General features: G+C 44.3%; 1 pseudogene across 1 annotated transcript; it reads right to left on the bottom strand.

Annotated features, from left to right (window-relative positions):
* Positions 1 to 13361: 13361 nt before the first annotated feature.
* On the bottom strand, positions 13362 to 13952 carry LOC308669575 (annotated as a pseudogene). Its single transcript has one exon. The product of its transcript is annotated as an uncharacterized misc_RNA (transcript).
* Between the last annotated feature and the right edge of the window lie 788 nt (positions 13953 to 14740).

Below are 14740 nucleotides of genomic sequence, written 5' to 3' on the forward strand. Positions count from 1 at the left end.
CTAAAGCTGGCTGGGGAATTCTGGGAGTTGAAGTCCATCTATCGTCTAACAGCCAAGGTTGGGAAACACGAGTGTAGAAGGCATGGAAGTAGGATGGGAAGTGAGACGTGGGGAAAGGGGTCAAAAAAGTCAAGATGGCAGCAGCAACTCTGCTGTTGAAAATCTCCCCACCGCCCCCTGCGATCTGGGCTATTGTAAAGGGGAGGGCCCACTGCCGGTTCAGCCAATGGTGGGCACAAAGCAGGACTGTCTCAGCCAGCAAATGGGGAAGGGGCAGCCCAAAAGCATGCTGGGAAACTAAAGTGATGCTTCGGTCAAGTATATTACGGTAATTGCCGTACGTTATGACTGTACTTGGGTAAATTTTCTTTCTTTCTTTCTTTCTTTCTTTCTTTCTTTCTTTCTTTCTTTCTTTCTTTCTTTCTTTCTTTCTTTTTCTTTCTTTCTTTCTTTCTTTCTTCCTTCCTTCCTTCCTTCCTTCCTTCCTTCCTTTCTTTCTTTCCTTCCTTCCTTCCTTCCTTCCTTCCTTTCTTTCTTTCTTTCTTTCTTTCTTTCTTTCTTTCTTTCTTTCTTTCTTTCTTTCTTTCTTTCTCTGTCTTTTTCCTTTCTCTCTTTCTTCTTTCAGTCTCTTTCATTTTCTTTTCTCTTTTTTCTTTCTTCCCTTCTCTCTCTCTCTTTCTTTTTTCTTTCTTTTTTCTTTTTTTCTTTTCTTTCTTTCTTTCTTTCTTTCTTTCTTTCTTTCTTTCTTTCTTTCTTTCTTTCTCTGTCTTTTTCCTTTCTCTCTCTTTCTTCTTTTAGTCTTTCATTTTCTTTTCTCTCTTTTTTCTTTCTTCCCTTCTCTCTCTTTCTTTTTTCTTTTCCTTTCTTTCTTTCTTTCTTTCTTTCTTTCTTTCTTTCTTTCTTTCTTTCTTTGTCTGTCTCTTTTTCCTTTCTCTTTCTTCTTCCTTCCTTCCTTTCTTTCGGTCTCTTTCATTTTCTTTTCTCTCTCTGTCTTTTTCTTTCTTCCCTTTTTTTTCTCTCTCTTTTCTTCCTTCCTTCCTTCCTTCCTTCCTTCCTTCCTTCCTTCCTTCCTTCCTTCCTTCCTTCCTTCCTTCCTTCCTTCCTTCCTTCCCTGGTCTGAGCTTCCACACTCTCCAAGCCTTTCCCTCCATCAGGGGACAAAAGAGGCAACATCCCTCTTGAGCCAATCTTGAACTCAGATGACCGGAGGGAGCTGCTGTGTTGTTTTGTCAGCAACAACCTCAGTGTGGTTTGCCATTTTTGAATGCTAACTTCCACATATTTGAATCCCGCTGGATTGGCCTCAGCTGCCTCTTTGCCCTTAGTTTTCATTCCATCCGCTTTGCTGGGGTCTCCTGGTCCGGCCTCTTCCAAAACAAGGTTCATTCCCTCAAGGGCTGCTCTGCCTTCTCTGGCCTCCTCTTCACAATTCGGGTTCTTTGCTCTCTTGCTTACATTCTTTCCAATCCTTGTTTTCTCTCTCCACAAATCAATTTTTCTTCAAACTCTTTCACAATCCTCAAAAGCGGTCTTTCTTTCTTTCTTTCTTTCTTTCTTTCTTTCTTTCTTTCTTTCTTTCTTTCTTTCTTTCTTTCTTTCTTTCCTTTCTTTCTTTCTTTCTTTCTTCTTTTCCTTCCTTCCTCCATTCATCCATTCCTTTTTCTTCCTTCTTCTTCCCTCCCTCTCTTCCTTTCTTTTTCCTTCTCCCTCCCTCCCTCCCTCCCTCCCTTCCTTCCTTCCTTCCTTCCTTCCTTCCTTCCTTCCTTCCTTCCTTCCGCTGAAAGAAAAATCTTCATCAGGGTCCAGTCCAAGCCGGGAATAAGCAAAATGGAGACTGCTTTAGAAAGAAGGTCGTAGTTTATTGAAGAGCAGAGCCAGAAGGAAAGATGGCTCTGAGAAAGCTGACCGCACGGAGCAGGGATTGGTGGGTTTTTATACCACTGATCCCCTTTTGCGACCTTCTGACAGGCAAACTCAGTGGGCAAGCCCGATTCACTTAACAACCGTGTTTCCAATTTAAGAACTGCAGGGATTCACCCAGCAAACGTAGCAAGTAAAGTCGTAAATGGGGCAAACTTCACTCAACAAACTTCTCAGCCTCCGGAAGCGGTGAATGCTCCAACGCTAGAAGTTTTCAAGAAGAGACTGGACAGCCATTTGTCTGAAATAGTATAGGGCCGTGGTGGCGAACCTATGGCACGCGTGCCACAAGTGGCCCACAGAGCCCTCTCTGTGGGCCTGCGCGCTGTCATCCCAGTCCTAGGCCTTCCGCTGGGTTTTATAAAACCTTTTCGCTTTAGGCCTCCACTGCCATGTGCAAAAAAAGTTCAATCAATCAATCAATTTCAACTTCTCGCAGGAAAAAAAAAAGATCTCGCAAAGTTGGAATTGATTGAACTTTTTAGTCCCACCTAGTCTGCCGCAGCCACGCCCACCCAATGGGCCACACCCACCCAATGGGCCACGCCCACCCGGCACCCGACGATACATAAGCGGGTTTTGGGTTGCAATTTGAGCACTCGGTCTCTGAAAGGTTCGCCATCACTGGTATAGGGTTTCCTGCCTGACCAGGGGGTTGGACTAGATGACCTCCAAGGTCCCTTCCCACTTTATTATTATCATTATCATTATTATTATTATTTCCACTACTAATTCATTGCCCGCTATGTGAAAGCAAATCCATTAATATTCTAAGTGTGTACCTTACTAATACAACATTCATTTCAAGTTGAGCAAAAATCTTTCTTAAACCCCAAACAGGAAAATTGAAGAATAAACTAGAGCAGTATTTCTCAAGCTTGGCCCCTTGACGTTGTCTGGATTTCAACTCCCAGAATTCCCCAGCCAGTTTTCCCCAGAATTCTGGGAGTTGAAGTCCAGACAATGTCAAGGGGCCAAGCTTGAGAAACAGTGAACTAGAAAACTAGAAAAAAAAAGTCGCAGTTTTCCAAATTGCAGTTTTGCATTCTGAAATCTTGTCCTTCCAGAAATCCAATGCATAAGCATAAAATTAGTCAATTGCCTCTAATGAATTCTATGCTTTAATTGACTTTCATTTTGAAAAAAGTCGGCATAACCTGTTCGAAATTCTCATGCGCAGCTTTGCAGCAGAAAGGATAGAGAACAAGTTCCCAAATTACAATCCTCACATTTTACAATCTTGCTTTTCCAGAATTCCGATATATTAAAATGAATGCAATGAGTTTGGGGAAAGAACAGGAAAGCCTAAAACGTGTTCTTCCTTCAAAGCGTCTAAAAAGACATCCAGATCTTAATCTGCATAGTGTTTAATGTTTTAATATTTTTATTATTTCCCCCCACCACTTCTTTTATAACCTGTAAGCTGCCCAAAGTCTCCTTACAGGAGAAATGAGCGGCATAAAAAATTGAATAAATGAAATAATTTATTAAACAAACAAACATTTGGGAGAAAGTTCCTGGTTTTTATGCCGTGTGAAAAACACAGGGTCAGTCATAAAGGACTCAAATGTCTATACACCAATGCACACAGTGTGAACAGTAAGCAGGGTGAACTAGAAATTCAGGTAAATGAGGGCGGATATGATATTGTTGCCATTACGGAAACATGGTGGGACGAAACCCACAAATGGAACACACAGCTAGAGGGATTTAAATTATTTAAAAGAAACAGACCAAACAAAAGAGGAGGTGGAGTTGCTCTCTATATAAGAAATAACGTTATCTCTACAGACATAGAGCACAACAATGATGTAAACTGTAAACTTGAATGCATTTGGGTCAATATAAAAGGGGGAAAAATGACATTGCCATAGGTGTATACTATAGGCCGCCCAACCAAGCAGAGGAAATAGATGAACTTTTTGCTAGTCAGCTAACTAAGGTATGTAGGAAGCACATCACAATAGTAATGGGGGACTTTAATTACCCTGATATCAACTGGGAGACAAACTCTGCACCAAGTGGAAGATCAAACAGATTCCTGTCAAACCTAGCAGACAACTTTCTCTCCCAAAAAGCAGAGAAGGGAACTAGGGCATTAGCCATATTGGATTTAATTCTCACAAAGAGAGATGAAATGATAGAAGGTGTCGAAGCCACAGGAACCTTGGGGGGAAGTGATCACGCAATATTGGAATTCAACATTCTGGAAGCACAAGCAATAGAACACAGTCAAACTAGAGTCTTGGACTTTAAAAAAAGCTAATTTCAATAAACTTAGAGAGACCTTGGAAAGAATTCCATGGATGAGAATCCTAAAGGGGAAAACAACTCAAGAAGCTTGGGAAATAGTATAGGTGTTAACTTGCTCAATAGTAGTAACTGTGAGAGGGATCTCGGAGTCCTAGTGGACAATCACTTCAATATGAGCCAGCCGTGTGCTGCAGCTGCCAAAAAAGCCAACACAGTGCTAGGCTGCATTAACAGAGGGATAGAATCGAGATCACGTGAAGTGTTAATACCACTTTACAATGCTTTGGTAAGGCCACACCTGGAATACTGCATCCAGTTTTGGTCACCATGATGTAAAAAAGATGTTGAGACTCTAGAAAGGGTACAGAGAAGAGCAACAAAGATGATTGGGGGACTGGAGGCTAAAACATATAGGGAACAGTTGCTGGAAGTGGATCTGTCTAGTTCAAACATGACAAACTTGCGACGTCATGTGACGTCACGCAACGTATCAGAGCTTTTTCCCCATTGCCGGCAATGGGGTGGGAACAGTTTTGTTGTGACGCGTCCGGCCCACGGGCTGGCAGTTTGACACCCCTGGTCTAGTTTAACGAAGAGAAGGGTGAGGGGTGACATGATAGCAATCTTCCAATATCTCAGGGGCTGCCCCAAAGAAGAGGGAGTCAAGCTATTCTCCAAAGCACCAGAAGGCAGGACAAGAAGCAACGGATGGAAACTAGTCAAGGAGAGAAGCAACCTAGAGCTAAGGAAAAACTTCCTGACAGTGAGAACAATTAACCAGTGGAACTACCTGCCTCCAGAAATGGTGAATGCTCCAACACTGGAAGTTTTTAAGAAGAGACTGGACAGCCATTTGCCTGAAATGGTATAGGGTTTCCTGCCTGAGCAGGGGGTTGGACTAGATGACCTCCAAGGTCCCTTCCAACTTCTTCTTCTTCTTCTTCTTCTTCTTCTTCTTCTTCTTCTTCTTCTTCTTCTTCTTCTTCTTCTTCTTCTTCTTCTTATTATTATTATTATTATTATTATTATTATTATTATTATTATTATTATTATTATTATTATTATTATTATTATTATTATTATTATTATCAGCTGTTTAGAACAAAACCAGTAAACACCAAGAGGGGTTTATTATATTTTATTTTGTTAAGCGGGCTGATGATCAAACTATTAAGCTGCCTCTAAAATGTTCTAATGAAGGTGCTGTGGTGAATTCTGTACACATATTTGTTAAACGTCTATGATGTGGAAGAAAATAGGCCTTGAAACCCAATTCCTGGATTTTAATCAGTTCTTCAAGGAAGGACAAGACAGGAAGCACACTTTAAAAGAGCTGCTAAAATGCCGGATCAACGTTAAGAGGTAAGGACTTCATCACCCAGAATTCCACAGTCAGCTGTAAAATTCAATCCAGAATTGGTGTAAGGTTGGTAAGCACAGGTCCTGCATATTGGGGCTGGGGAATTCTGGGAGTTGAAGTCCACAAATGGTGGACCTTAATAGACACACAGGGATAAATCACATTTACACACCAGTTGAAAGAGAAAATAAAAAAGCGAAGGAAGAAACACCCCCCCAAAAAAAAATCAGAGCACTTCCTCTCCATCCAGATAAGCAGAGATTAACACCAGACAAAAAAATCAAGGGGAAAACAATATCCTGATCAAGGAACTAGGGGGGAGGAAATTGTGCTCAAATAACAGTGGCAGGGCAAACTATTGTACATAAACCGGGAGTAAACCCCACTCCCTTCTAGCATTGATGATGTTACCTAGTCGGGTAATGAAATGTCTGCAGGAAATCCATGAAGCTCAGAGAGCACCAAGGTCCCCACAGTCTTCCTCCTCCTCCTCCTCCTCCTCCTCCTCCTCCTCCTCCTCCTCCTCCTCCTCCTCCTCCTCCTCCTCCTCTCCACCTACCCCACTCTCTTCCAGCACTGATGATGTTACCTAGTCAGGTCATGAAACGTCTGCAAGGAAACCCCCCAAGCTGAGAGAGCACTAAGGACTCCATGTTAAATTCTATGTATACCCCGGAAACCAATGTTTTTCATTCTCTATCCAACTGGCATTAATGTATTGGCCAGCCAAGGTCAATCGGTACTTATGCTAAGAAATGTTTTTGTATATAAGATATTTTTGCTTCTCCACTTTCTCCGTACCAACAGGCTGAAAAATAGCTTTTATCCGTGGGCTGTAAGGCTTTTAAATAGGATATAATCTCTGCGAACTTATGCAGAATTGACTTGGGAGGCCGGTGTGTGGTGTAGCTGGTTCACATGGTGTGGTGGGATGGAGGGTTTGTTGTCACTGTGTGTTGTGGGGAGAGAGCACGGGGGGGAGGCTCAGCTAATCTCAATGTACACATGTTGTACTTTGACAATAAAGGTTTATTATTATTATTATTATTATTATTATTATTATTATTATTATTATTATTATTATTATTATTATTATATTTTTACTGGATGAGTCGGTCCCCAACTACCATGTCCCCAAATCTTCTCATGCTGCCAAAAATAAACCAACACATTTTTGACTAGTTGTTCTATCATTTTTTGGATGTGATGCATAACAGAGTTTGGATGTATATTTATTATTCCTGGTACAAGCATTTGCTGGGAACCGTTCTTGGTGATTTGCTGGAAAGGACCCCTTTGACTTCACGTCAAAATGCCACTAATAAAACATCCCCAAATTAGAAAGAGTTAGGGATTGGAAAATAAGGTCTAAAAATAAAAGACTGTTTCCTTTCCTTGTATCAAAAAATGCGATATTTGTGGAACACCTAAATTTAGAGAGGAGTGTAGCTCCTGAAAACAAAGTTGTTGGCTGTGTGTTCTTTTCCCATCTTAATAGTGAAATAGTTCTGATTTTTTTGGTGTTGAAATATATCTCTGGGAAAGATCTGCTGAATAGGGAGAAAAGAGGTAGGGAAATGCAGAGAGAGAAAAAAAAACAACAAGACAGAAATAGCCCTTAAAGCTGGGGAAAGACGTTAGTGTTGAGAAAAGACCTAGACTGGCTCCCCACCATATCAGTGGGGTGGAAGAGGGAGGAAGGAAACACACAATCACAATTGCAAGAGTTCGTTAATAGAGCCCATCTATTAAAAAAAAAAAGCTAAGAAGAAAACCAAAAGATAAGTACACAATCTCGTCAGAAACCAACCCCCAGATAAGCAGGGATTAACACCAGACAAACAGGCGGGAAACAATACTCTAAATAAAGAAACTACTAAGGAGGAACACACACCCTGCCAATACTGACAGGGCGAGCCTGTATACATAAACAGGGAGTAAACCCCACTCTCCTTCTAGCACTGATGATGCTACCTAGTTGGGTCATGAAATGTCTGCAAGCAAGAACCAAGCTCAGAGAATACCAAGGACTCCATAGTTGTCGTCGTCGTCCTCCTCCTCCTCCTCCTCCTCCTCCTCCTCCTCCTCCCCACTTCCCTTCTAGTACTGATGATGTTACCTAGTTGGGTCATGAAACATCTGCAAGAAAACAGCCAAGCTCAGAGAGCACCAAGGATCCCACAATTCTCCTCCTCCTCCTCCTCCTCCTCCTCCTCCTCCTCCTCCTCCTCCTCCTCCTCCTCCTCCTCCCCACTCCCCTTCTAGCACTGATGATGCTACCTAGTTGGGTCATGAAATGTCTGCAAGCAAAAACCAAGCTCAGAGAGCACCAAGGACTCCATAGTCCTCCTCCTCCTCCTCCTCCTCCTCCTCCTCCTCCCCCCTCCCTTCTAGCACTGATGATGTTAACTACCTAGGTCATGAAACGTCTGCAAGTTAACAATCAAGCTCAGAGAGCAGCAAAGACTCCACACATACTCTCCAGCAAACACCCAGATAAGCAGGGATTAATACCAGTCAAACAATCAAGCAGAAAACAATAGCCTAATCAATGAACTATCAAGGAGTAACCCACAATCCCACCAACACTGGCAGGGCAAACTATGGTATATAATAGGGAGCAAACCACTGGCTAAACCATTTCAAGTTCACATGTCCGACCAAGTTGATGTCCTACCAGGGCCACTGGTGAACTCTGGAGAACCCATGAAAGTCTCCAATTGGTCCATGAGGAGCACTTAAGAGCGACCTCATTCAAACCACCCCCTCACCTTAGGACACCCAACACCACATCAACGTCTGTAGACCACAACAGAAAGGTCTTAACCAGAGGAATGTGGTGGTACACAGATTTATTTATTTTTTTTACTCCCAAATGTACAGGAGGAAACTTCTGATCCACTCCAGAAGAAGACGGAACGGACTCATAATTCACCTCGCCTGGTTCAACTTTTGTTCAGGCCGCAAGAAGTCACACAACAGGAACTCTCTGAAACTCTTAACTGGAACCAGGAGGAGTCTGGTCAGCCAGGCAGAGGCAGCTTTCGAGGTATCAGAGACAGAAACGTAGTGAGGAGGAGGTGTTGCGTGGTCAGGAACGTACCATCTCTGCATCAAAGAAACCTGGAGCAACTACAGAAGGTTGAAGCTGCTATCTTCAATCTCCTTGACGTATCTTGGAATCCTTCCAAGAAAGTGGGTGATCTCATCCTAAACTCCACATCTGGGGCACGATCCATTCACCCCAGATCAGACCACTCGGGTTTCTCCTCAAAGAAGACCAGAGGTGATGCTCAAGGAAGTTCAACAATCCTGCAGCCCATTTCACACCTGGCTTTCCCAGCCTGCTGTCCTCCAGCTGGGGCTTCAGCCACACCCGTGGAGAATTATGGGCATTGTAATCCCAACACACCTTGAGGACACCTCAAAGGGGGTGTGTGTCACGATAAACGATTGGACGGTTGAGCAACGGAGGCCTAGCATCGGACGGCAGTAGGGCTACTGCTAGCCCCTCATTTGTTGGCAGTTTTAATGACTCCAAGGATTACGGGATGTATTTTATTGTTTTGAATTTCCCTCAGGAACTTATATTTCTTAACCGGCTTCGAACTACAGGTTGTCCTCAACTTACGAGCACAATTGAGCCCCAAATTTTCTGTTGCTAAGCGAGACACACCTTTCTTGCCACAGTTACTAAGGGAAACGCGGCAGTTGTTAGGCTAGTAACACAGTTGTTAAGTGAAAGAGAGAGGGAGAGAGAGGAAAGAGAGCAAAGAAAAATAGAGAGGGAGAGAAAAAGAGAGAAAGAGAAGAGAGAGAAGAGAGAGGGAGAGAGAGAGAGAGAAGAAAGAGAGGAAGAGAGAGAGAAGTTCACAAAAGGGGATCATGTGATCCAGGACACTGCGACGGTCGTAAGTGCAAGGACCACTCATCACTCACTCGTTTTAGTGACGTTGTAACTTTGAATGGTCGCTAAAATGAATGATTGTAAGTCGAGGACTTTACCTACAGGTAATCCTCGACTTTGAAGACCGTTTGAAGTGACTTATGACCGTTTTTCACACCTACGGCCCTGGCAGCGTCCCCCTAGTCATGTGATCAATATTCGGATGCTTGGCAACTGACTCGTACTTACGACGGTCGCAGCATCCCTGGTGGGGGGGATCGCGTGACCCCCTTTTGTGACCTTCTGACAAGCCAAGTCAAAGGGGGAAGCCCGATTCCCTTGACGACCCTGTGACTGACTTACTAAATGCAATGAATTCACTTAACAACCGTGGCGAGGAAGGTCGCAAAAACGGGGCAAAACTCCTCGAACGAATGTCTTGCTTAGCCACAGAAATTTGGGGGCTCAGTCACGGGTCGTTAGCCAAGTACAACCTGTAGATCTCCCTGAGCTCAAAAAAAAGGGGGGGGCTGAGGATGCTGGGAGTTGTAGTCCAAGCAGATCCGAAGGTGAACCCATCGTGCCTAAAGATGGCTTCCCACCAGGACGCCCCCTCCTCCCCCGCTCCCATCCTCCATTCCTCTTCCTCATCTGTTTTCTGTATTCTGCCGCACAAAGCTGGGTTTTGTTGCCCAGATGAAATAAATAAATAAATCTGTTTTCTGTTTTGTGGCGTCATTTTTCCAGTCCTGGGGCAAGAGCTCCGCTGGGGGGGGGGCGGTGAGGGGGTGTCAGGGGCCTTGTTGAGGCCTGCAAGATAGGAAACCGGAGAGACAAATGTATTTGTTTTATTCCGCAGAAAGTGGAGACATTCCTGGCGGAGCTTCAAAGGCTTTGCTGGAGACCCCCAAAGCGATGGAACGGTTGGGAGGGTCTGTTTACACACACACACACACACACACACGAGGAATTGTGTAATTGTGTAAGTCTGCTTGCGTCCAAGGAGGCCGTGTTGCTGAACTGTTCTGGCCACGGTCCGGTCTCTTTTCCTCTCTCTCTCTCTCCCTCCCTCTCTATCTTCTCTCTCTCTTTCTCTCTCTTTTTCTTCTCTCTCTCTCCCTCTCTTCTCTCTCTTTCTCTCTCTTTCTCTCTCCCTCTCTCTCGTCTCTCTTTCCCTCTCACTCACCTTCTCTCTCTTTCTCTCCCTCTCTCTCCCTCTTTCTTTTCTCCCTCTCCCTCTATATTTCTCTTCTGTCTCTCCCTCTCTCTTCTCTCTCTCTCTCTCCCTCTCTTCTCTCTCGTTCTGTCTCCTCTCTTTCTCCTTCTCTCTCTCCTCTCTCTCCTCTCTCTCCCTCTCTCTTCTCTCTCTCTCCTTCTCTCTCTCCCTGTCTCTCCCTCTCTCTTCTCTCTCTCTCCTTCTCTCTCTCTTCTCTCTCTCTCTCTCCCTCTCTTCTCTCTCATTCTGTCTCCTCTCTTTCTCCTTCTCTCACTCTCTCTCTCTTCTCTCTCTCACTCTCTCTCTTTCTCTTCTCTCTCCCTCTCTCTCTCTTTCTCTTCTCTCTTCTCTCTCTCTCCTTCTCTCTCTCTTCTCTCTCCCTCCCTCTCTTCTCTCTCATTCTGTCTTCTCTCTTTCTCCTTCTCTCTCTCCCTCTCTCTCTCTCCTCTCTCTCCTCTCTCTCTCTTTCTCTTCTCTCTCCCTCTCTCTCTCCTCTCTCTCTCTTCTCTCTCCCTCTCTCTCTTCTCTCTCTCCTCTCCCTCTCCCTGTCTCTCCCTCTCTCTTCTCTCTCTCTCTTTCTCTCTCTCTTCTCTCTCCCTCTCTCTCCCTCTCTCTCTCTCTCTCTCTCTCTCAATGTCACTGGGAGAGGCCAGTTCGCTTACCAACTTCCTGATTCACTTAATGACTGAAGCGATTTGCTTAATACAGCAGGCCCCAACCTTTGCAGCTTGGCAGCCCAGCTGGGGGAGGGGTATAGAGGGAACCAGGCTGCACCAGTGGTGGGCCGGCGCTCATGCGTGTGCACGCGGGGCCCCCACTCGCTCGAATGCAGCAGTGCATGCTCAAACCTGCCAGCCCACCCATCGCACTTCCTGGTTCTGAATTGGCCATGGTCTGGTACTGGCTTACAGCCCCCGGGTTGGGGACCCCTAGCGTAACAACTGTAGCAAAGTAGGACACAAAATGGGGCAAAAATCACTGAAGAACTGCTTTGCTTAGCGACAGTAATTTTGGGCTCAATCGTGGCCGTACGTCAAGGACTTCCTGGACACCCAGTTGCCCAAGCTCCATCTTCCCAAGTGCTAACCCTACAGCCAACTGGGACATAGAGTTATTCAAGAAGATGAGATTTTCTCTTCCCCCAAACTGCATTAACAGAGGGATTCAATCAAGATCACCTGAGGTATTAATACCACTCCATAAAGCCTTGGTAAGGCCTCACTTGGAATATTGAATCCAGTTTTGGTCGCCACGATGTAAAAAAGATGTTGAGACTCTGGAAAGAGCGCAGAGAAGAGCGACAAAGAGGATCAGGGGACTGGAGGCTAAAACGTAATGAAGAACGGTGGCTGGAATTGGGTCTGTCCAGTTTAATGAAAAGAAGGAAGAGGGGGGACATGATAGCAGTCTTCCAGTATCTCAGGGGCTGCTCCAAAGAAGAGGGAGTCAAGCTATTCTCCAAAGCACCAGAAGGCCAGACAAGGAATAACAGGTGGAAACTGATCAAGAAGAGATTCAACCTAGAAATAAGGAGAAATTTTCTGACAGTGAGAACAGTCAACCAATGGAACAGAAGTTGCCTTTAGAAAATATGGGAGCTTCATCACTGGAGGCCTTTAAGAAGAGACAGGACAGCAATCAGTCAGAAGTGGTGTAGCATCTCCTGCTTGGAAGGGGGGTTGGGCTAGATGACCCACAAGGTCCCTTCCAACTCTGATTATTCTATTCTATTCTATTCTATTCTATTCTATTCTATTCTATTCTATTCTATTCTATTCTATTCTATTCTATTCTATTCTATTCTATTCTATTCTATTCTATTCCATTCCATTCCATTCCATTCTATTCCATTCCATATTTTCTATTCTATTCTATTCTATTCTATTCTATTCTATTCTATTCTATTCTATTCTATTCTATTCTATTCTATTCTATTCGATTCGATTCGATTCGATTCGATTCGATTCGATTCGATTTGATTCGTTTTTTTAAAATCCCATTTATATCCCGCCCTTCTATTCTATTCTATTCCATTCCATATTTTCTATTCTATTCTATTCTATTCTGTTCTGTTCTGTTCTGTTCTGTTCTGTTCTGTTCTGTTCTGTTCTGTTCCGTTCCATTCCATTCCATTCCATTATTCTATTCTATTCTATTCTATTCTATTCTATTCTATTCTATTCTATTCTATTCTATTCTATTCTATTCTATTCTATTCCAGGAGGTGGAGGTTTTACATATCACGCGTGAATCAAGACAGCACCACAGCCCATCTCTAAAAAAAATTCCTATCCCAACGAAAGGCAACATGTTAATAAAGGAGGAAAGAGAACTCATTAGGATAAGAGCAATTAGAAATTTATTTGATTTGCTAGAGTTAAGTTACTGAGCAGGAGCAACTGGGGATAATTTTCTGCAGAAATCTCCCTGTATATCCATGTGTAGTTTCTCTACAAGACTACAAGTCACGAATACCTTTTGATCCCAAAAGATGCCATACACTTCTCGGAAGCAGAGGGGAAAAAAATAATCAACAAACACCCACAGCTGAAGTTCAGTTTGCGTCCCCCAAGTCTGATTTAGGTTTTGTCCATCGATCACGTCCCACCAAAACGGATTGTCCTAGCTGTCCTCGCCAGGCCACATCATGTAGGCTGCATATGACCCAAAGTCATACATTCCTTTGATTTTTGGCAGCAAAGATCTCCACGGCTTGGCAGCCCTCTTCACTTGCTGGTCATGATCCTTAGGAGTTCCTCATAATTTAACTGCCCATCTCCATCCAGGTCTGCCATCTTCAACATCTCCTCGACTTCTTCGTTGGACAACATCTCCCCGAGGTTGGTCATGATGTACCTCAGCTCCGCAGCGCAGATGTAACCGTTCCCATCCTTGTCAAATACCTGGAAAGCTTTCCGGATCTCCTCACAATCTCGGTTCTTGACTTGCTTCTCCATCAGGTTCAAGAACTCGGGGAAGTCAATGGTGCCGTTTTTGTCAGCTTCCAGCTTCTGGACGATTTCCCTCAGCTCAGCTTCGGTGGGGTTTTGCCCCAAGGACCTCATGACAGTTCCAAGTTCTCTAGTGGTGATGGTCCCGTCTCCATTCCGGTCGAAGAGCATGAAGGCTTCCTTGTACTCTGCAATTTCGTGTTCCATCAGAGAGGTCATGGTGTCTTCTTCTGTCCCACCAATTCGCCGATCGCCTTCTGCAGCTTGCTCTTCTCGGCGATGAAGAAATGTTCCTCTTCTCTTGCAACGAGTTGGCCCCTAGGTAGGGTTGTTTCTACTGGCTGGTTTCCAGAGATGTTCTGGCATCTTGCAACAAGAAGACAACACCCCGGCCTTGATTCCATTGGAGCAAAGTCAACCGTGGAACTCTTCTGCTGAAAGGCCCACACCCTTTTCATTAGGAACCTGTTAATCTGGTCTGGGCCAGGCCTGAAAGAGGTGAACAATTTCTGGATCTCATCCCACATCTTTATGGGACTGGGGCTGCGACTGGTTTTCAGTGACAGGCCTCCAACCGATGTTCTGGAGAACATCAGATTGGGGAGAACAATGATAACTGATCACGAGGTGGATGACCTCCAGTTGCCTGTCTGCAACCCTGGCCCAGCCTGTTCACGCACAAGTCACAGTCACTCAAGAATGAATGTTTGTTTTGTTTGCTGATAGGCAAGATAGCAATAGGAATAGCAATTAGATACTTCTTCCCAGCGCTTTACAGCCCTCTCTAAGCGGTTTATAGAGTCAGCCTAAGGCCCCCAACAAACTGGGTCCTAATTCTACCAACCTTGGAAGGATAGGAGGCTGAGTAAGTTAAGTAAGGATTGAACTGCTGGCAGTGGGCAGAGTTTGCCTGCAATACTGCATTCTAACCACCACACCACCACCTACCTACCTACCTACCTACCTAACTCACTTACTTACTTACTTACTCCCTCCTTCCCTCCCTCCCTTCTTTCATTGTTGTTAATTGCGAAGTCATGTCTGACCCATTGTGACCCCATGGACAACGTTCCTCCAGGCCTGGATGCAGTATTTCAAGTGTGTCTTTACCAAGGTCTTGTAAAGTGGTACTAACACTTTACGTGATCTTGATC

Source organism: Vipera berus (assembly GCF_964194415.1).
Source record: "Vipera berus genome assembly, chromosome: 6".
NCBI classification, from domain to species: domain Eukaryota; kingdom Metazoa; phylum Chordata; class Lepidosauria; order Squamata; family Viperidae; genus Vipera; species Vipera berus.